Below are 7,500 nucleotides of genomic sequence, written 5' to 3'. Positions count from 1 at the left end.
TCCTCTTGTACTTCTCCCATCAACTCTTGCATTCATCACCTTCTTTAGCAGACAGCCATTTTCCATTCTCTCAACATGGCCAAACCACCTCAACACATTCATATCCACTCTAGCTGCTAACTCATTTCTTACACCCATTCTCACTCTCACCACTTCGTTCCTAACCCTATCTACTCGAGATACACCAGCCATACTCCTTAGACACTTCATCTCAAACACATTCAATTTCTGTCTCTCCATCACTTTCATACCCCACAACTCCGATCCATACATCACAGTTGGTACAATCACTTTCTCATATAGAACTCTCTTTACATTCATGCCCAACCCTCTATTTTTTACTACTCCCTTAACTGACCCCAACACTTTGCAACCTTCATTCACTCTCTGACGTACATCTGCTCCCACTCCACCATTTGCTGCAACAACAGACCCCAAGTACTTAAACTGATTCACCTCCTCAAGTAACTCTCCATTCAACATGACATTCAACCTTGTACAACCTTCCCTTCTCGTACATCTCATAACCTTACTCTTACCCACATTAACTCTCAACTTCCTTCTCTCACACACTCTTCCATATTCTGTCACTAATCGGCCAAGCTTCTCTTCTGTGTCTGCAACCAGTACAGTATCATCCGCAAACAACAACTGATTTACCTCCCATTCATGGTCATTCTCGTCTACCAGTTTTAATCCTCGTCCAAGAACTCGAGCATTCACCTCTCTCACCACTTCATCAACATACAAGTTAAACAACCACGGCGACATCACACATCCCTGTCTCAGCTCCACTCTCACCGGAAACCAATCACTCACTTCATTTCCTATCCTAACACATGCTTTACTACCTTTGTAAAAACTTTTCACTGCTTGCAACAACCTTCCACCAACTCCATATAACCTCATCACATTCCACATTGCTTCCCTATCAACTCTATCATACGCTTTCTTCAGATCCATAAACGCAACATATACCTCCTTACCTTTTCCTAAATATTTCTCGCATATCTGCCTTACTGTAAAAATCTGATTCATACAACCCCTACCTCTTCTAAAACCACCCTGTATTTCTAAGATTGCATTCTCTGTTTTATCCTTGATCCTATTAATCATTACTCTACCATACACTTTTCCAACTACGCTTAACAAACTAATACTTTTTGAATTACAACACTCATGCACATCTCCCTTACCCTTATATAGTGGTACAATACATGCACAAACCCAATCTACTGGTACCATTGACAACACAAAACACATATTAAACAATCTCACCTACCATTCAAGTACAGTCACACCCCCTTCCTTCAACATCTCAGCTCTCAGTGACACCATCCATACCAGACGCTTTTCCAACTCTCGTTTCATCTAGTGCTCTCCTTACTTCATCTATTGTGATCTCTCTCTCATTCTCATCTCCCATCATTGGCACCTCAACACCTGCAATAGCAATTATATCTGCCTCCCTATTATCCTCAACATTCAGTAAACTTTCAAAATATTCCGCCCATCTTTTCCTTGCCTCCTCTCCTTTTAGCAACCTTCCATTTCCATCTTTCACTGTCTCTTCAATTCTTGAGCCAGCCTTCCTTACTCTCTTCACTTTTTTTCCAATACTAATGATAACAAGGACAAATATAAAAATAACACTAAAGAAACCACAAGATTTTGACAAAAATAACAACATAAATAATATTTACATGTACACTGTTCTGTTAGAAAAACAGCTGCTACGGAAAAAAAATCTTCTATTAGGAAAACAGGTATTATAGAAAAGTGAATTGTATGCTAGGAAAACTGCTGTTGCAAAGATTAATTGTTCTAAGAAAATAGCAGTTGCAATAAAAAAAACAAATAAATGTTCTGTTAGGAAAACGGTTGTTGCAAAAAAATAAATGGATGTTCTGTTAGGAAAACAGCTGTTGCAAAAAATTAATAAATGTTATGTTATGAAACCAGATGTTGTAGAAATAAATAATCTATCTGTTAGGAAAACAGCTGTTGCCAAAAAATCCATAAATGTTTTTTTAGGAAAAAAGCTGTTGCCAAAAGATGAATAAATGTTATGTTAGGAAAACTGCTGTTGCAAAAAAAATGAGCTAATGTTGTTAGGAAAACAGGTGCTGCAAAAAATGAATAAAATCATTTGCTATGAAAATAAATAAGTGTTTTATGATGAAATCAGCTGTTATAAAAAAAATAAATAAGTGTTCGATTATGAAAACAGCTGCTATTAAAAAATAAGTGTTCTATTATGAAAACCGCTGCTATTAAAAATAAATAGATGTTCCATTATGAAATCAGCTGCTATAAAAAATAAATAAGTGTTCTATTATGAAAACAGCTGCTATAAAAAATAAATAAGTGTTCTATTATGAAAACAGCTGCTATAAAAATAAACAAGTGTTCTATTATGAAAACAGCTGCTATAAAAAAATAAATGAATGTTCTATTAAGAAATCAGCTGCTATGAAAAATAAATAAGTGTTCTATTATGAAATCAGCTGTTATAAAAAATAAATAAGTGTTCTATTATGAAAACAGCTGCTATAAAAAAATAAATAAGTGTTCTATTGTGAACACAGCTGCTATAAAAAAAATAAGTGTTCTATTATGAAAACAGCTGCTATAAAAAATAAACAAGTGTTATATTATGAAATCAGCTGCTATAAGAAATAAATAAGTGTTCTTTTATGAAATCAGCTGCTATAAAGAATAAATAAGTGTTCTATTATAAAAACAGCTGCTATAAAAAGAATAAATAGGTGTTCTATTGTGAAAACAGCTGCTATAAAAAAAATAAGTGTTCTATTATGAAAACAGCTGCTATAAAAAAATAAATAAGTGTTCTATTATGAAATCAGCTGCTATAAAAAATAAATAAGTGTTCTATTATAAAATCAGCTGCTATAAAAATAAATAAGTGTTCTATTGTGAAAACAGCTGCTATAAAAAAATAAGTGTTCTATTATGAAAACAGCTGCTATAAAAAATAGATAAGTGTTCTATTATGAAATCAGCTGCTATAAAGAATAAATAAGTGTTCTATTATGAAAACAGCTGCTATAAAAAAATAAGTGTTCTATTATGAAAACAGCTGCTATAAAAAATAAATAATTGTTCTATTATGAAATCAGCTGCTATAAAGAATAAAAAAGTGTTCTATTATGATATCAGCTGCTATAAAAAATAAATAAATGTTCTATTATGAAATCAGCTGCTATAAAAAATAAATAAATGTTCTATTATGAAAACAGCTGCTATAAAAAAAATAAGTGTTCTATTATGAAATCAGCTGCTATAAAAAATAAATAAGTGTTCTATTATGATATCAGCTGCTATAAAAAATAAATAAGTGTTCTATTATGAAATCAGATACTATAAAAAATAAATAAGTGTTCTATTATGGAAACAGCTGCTATAAAAAAATAAGTGTTCTATTATGAAAACAGCTGCTATAAAAAATAAATAAGTGTTCTATTATGAAATCAGCTGCAATAAAGAATAAATAAGTGTTCTATTATGAAAACAGCTGCTATAAAAAATAAATAAGTGTTCTATTATGAAATCCCCTCCTATAAAGAATAAATAAGTGTTCTATTATGAAAACAGCTGTTAAAAGAAATAAATAAGTGTTCTATTATGAAAACAGCTGCTATAAAGAATAAATAAGTGTTCTATTATGAAAACAGCTGCTATAAAAAAATAAAAAAGTGTTCTATTATGAAATCAGCTGCTATAAAAAATAAATAAGTGTTCTGTTATGAAAACAGCTGCTATAAAGAATAAATAAGTGTTCTATTGTGAACACAGCTGCTATAAAGAATAAATAAGTGTTCTATTATGAAATCAGCTGCTATAAAAAATAAATAAGTGTTCTATTATGAAATCAGCTGCTATAAAGAATAAATAAGTGTTCTATTATGAAAACAGCTGCTATAAAAAATAAATAAGTGTTCTATTATGAAAACAGCTGTTATAGAAAAATAAATAAGTGTTCTATTATGAAAACAGCTGCTATAAAAAATAAATAGGTGTTCTATTATGAAATCAGCTGCTATAAAGAATAATTATGTGTTCTATTATGAAAACAGCTGCTATAAAAAATAAATAAGTGTTCTATTATGAAAATAGCTGCCATAAAGAATAAATAAGTGTTCTATTATGAAATCAGCTGCTATAAAGAATAAATAAGTGTTCTATTATGAAAACAGCTGCTATAAAAAATGAATAAGTGTTCTATTATGAAAACAGCTGCTATAAAAAATAAATAAGTGTTCTATTATGAAATCAGCTGCTATAAAAAATAAGTGTTCTATTATGAAAACAGCTGCTATAAAAAATAAATAAGTGTTCTATTATGAAAACGGCTGCTATAAAAAAATAAGTGTTCTATTATGAAAACAGCTGCTATAAAAAATAAATAAGTGTTCTATTATGAAAACAGCTGCTATAAAAATAAATAAGTGTTCTATTATGAAATCAGCTGCCATAAAAATAAATAAGTGTTCTATTATGATATCAGCTGCTATAAAAAATAAATAAGTGTTCTATTATTAAATCAGCTGCTATAAAGAATAAATAAGTGTTCTATTATGAAAACAGCTGCTATAAAAAATAAATAAGTGTTCTATTATGAAAACAGCTGCTATAAAAAATAAATAAGTGTTCTATTATGAAATCAGCTGCTATAAAGAATAAATAAGTGTTCTATTATGAAAACAACTGCTATAAAAAATAAAAAAGTGTTCTATTATGAAATCAGCTGCTATAAAAAATAAATAAGTGTTCTATTATGAAAACAGCTGCTATAAAGAATAAATAAGTGTTCTATTATGAAAACAGCTGCTATAAAAAATAAATAAGTGTTCTATTATGAAAACAGCTGCTATAAAAAATAAATAAGTGTTCTATTATGAAATCAGCTGCTATAAAGAATAAATAAGTGTTCTATTATGAAAACAGCTGCTATAAAAAATAAATAAGTGTTCTATTATGAAAACAGCTGCTATAAAAAATAAATAAGTGTTCTATTATGAAATCAGCTGCTATAAAAAATAAATAGGTGTTCTATTATGAAATCAGCTGCTATAAAGAATAAATATGTGTTCTATTATGAAAACAGCTGCTATAAAAAATAAATAAGTGTTCTATTATGAAAACAGCTGCTATAAAAAATAAATAAGTGTTCTATTATGAAATCAGCTGCTATAAAAAATAAATAAGTGTTCTATTATGAAAACAGCTGCTATAAAAAATAAATAAGTGTTCTATTATGAAAACAGCTGCTATAAAAAATAAATAAGTGTTCTATTATGAAAACAACTGCTATAAAAAATAAATAAGTGTTCTATTATAAAAACAGCTGCTATAAAAAATAAATAAGTGTTCTATTGTGAAATCAGCTGCTATAAAGAATAAATAAGTGTTCTATTATGAAAACAGCTGCTATAAAAAATAAATAAGTGTTCTATTGTGAAATCAGCTGCTATAAAAAATAAATAAGTGTTCTATTATGAAAACAGCTGCTATAAAAAATAAATAAGTGTTCTATTATGAAAACAGCTGCTATAAAAAATAAATAAGTGTTCTATTATGAAAACAGCTGCTATAAAAAATAAATAAGTGTTCTATTATGAAAACAACTGCTATAAAAAATAAATAAGTGTTCTATTATGAAAACAGCTGCTATAAAAAATAAATAAGTGTTCTATTATGAAAACAACTGCTATAAAAAATAAATAAGTGTTCTATTATAAAAACAGCTGCTATAAAAAATAAATAAGTGTTCTATTGTGAAATCAGCTGCTATAAAAAATAAATAAGTGTTCTATTATGAAAACAGCTGCTATAAAAAATAAATAAGTGTTCTATTATGAAATCAGCTGCTATAAAAAATAAATAAGTGTTCTATAATGAAAACCGCTGCTATAAAAATAAATAAGTGTTCTATTATGAAATCAGCTGCCATAAAAATAAATAAGTGTTCTATTATGAAAACGGCTGCTATAAAAAAATAAGTGTTCTATTATGAAAACAGCTGCTATAAAAAATAAATAAGTGTTCTATTATGAAATCAGCTGCTATAAAAAATAAATAAGTGTTCTATTATGAAAACAGCTGCTATAAAAAATAAATAAGTGTTCTATTATGAAAACAGCTGCTATAAAAAATAAATAAGTGTTCTATTATGAAAACAACTGCTATAAAAAATAAATAAGTGTTCTATTATAAAAACAGCTGCTATAAAAAATAAATAAGTGTTCTATTGTGAAATCAGCTGCTATAAAGAATAAATAAGTGTTCTATTATGAAAACAGCTGCTATAAAAAATAAATAAGTGTTCTATTATGAAATCAGCTGCTATAAAAAATAAATAAGTGTTCTATTATGAAAACAGCTGCTATAAAAAATAAATAAGTGTTCTATTGTGAAATCAGCTGCTATAAAAAATAAATAAGTGTTCTATTATGAAAACAGCTGCTATAAAAAATAAATAAGTGTTCTATTATGAAATCAGCTGCTATAAAAATAAATAAGTGTTCTATTATGAAATCAGCTGCTATAAAAAAAGTGTTCTATTATGAAAACAGCTGCTATAAAGAAAAATAATAAGTGTTCTATTATGAAATCAGCTGCTATGAAAAATAAATAAGTGTTCTATTGTGAAATCAGCCGCTATAAAAAATAAATAAGTGTTCTATTATGAAAACAGCTGCTATAAAAAATAAATAAGTGTTCGATTATGAAAACAGCTGCTATAAAAAATAAATAAGTGTTCTATTATGAAAACAGCTGCTATAAAAAATAAATAAGTGTTCTATTATGAAAACAGCTGCTATAAAAAATAAATAAGTGTTCTATTATGAAAACAACTGCTATAAAAAATAAAAAAGTGTTCTATTATGAAAACAGCTGCTATAAAAAATAAATAAGTGTTCTATTGTGAAATCAGCTGCTATAAAGAATAAATAAGTGTTCTATTATGAAAACAGCTGCTATAAAAAATAAATAAGTGTTCTATTGTGAAATCAGCCGCTAAAAAATATAAATAAGTGTTCTAAATTTATTATGAAAACAGCTGCTATAAAAAATAAGTGTTCTATTATGAAAACAGCTGCTATAAAAAAAATAAATAAGTGTTCTATTATGAAATCAGCTGCCATAGAAAAATAAATAAGTGTTCTATTATGAAAACAGCTGCTATAAAAATTAAATAATGTTCTATTATGAAATCAGCTGCTATAGAAAATAAATTAGTGTTCTCTTAAGGAAACAGCTGCTATAGAAAAATAAATAAGTGTTCTATTAAGAACACAGTTACTATACAAAAATATATAAGTATTCTATCATGAAAACCACTGCTATACAAAATGAGTGTTCTGTTAACAAAACAGTTGCTATACAAAAATAAATATGAGTTTGGTTATGAAAATTGATGCTATAGAAAAATAGATAGTGTTCTGTTAAGAAAAAAGCTGCTAGAGAAAATAAAAT

General features: G+C 27.7%; 1 protein-coding gene across 4 annotated transcripts in view; it reads right to left on the bottom strand.

Annotated features, from left to right (window-relative positions):
* Nucleotides 1-7,500, bottom strand: part of LOC137653421 (uncharacterized) — a 23,804-nt gene that overhangs the window by 12,283 nt on the left and 4,021 nt on the right. The window lies entirely within an intron of this gene.

This window comes from Palaemon carinicauda, chromosome 14 (genome assembly GCF_036898095.1).
Source record: "Palaemon carinicauda isolate YSFRI2023 chromosome 14, ASM3689809v2, whole genome shotgun sequence".
In the NCBI taxonomy this organism is placed as follows: Eukaryota; Metazoa; Arthropoda; class Malacostraca; order Decapoda; family Palaemonidae; genus Palaemon; species Palaemon carinicauda.
The sequence above is the reverse complement of the archived record's forward strand: the minus strand, read 5'-3'. Positions and strand labels throughout refer to the sequence as shown.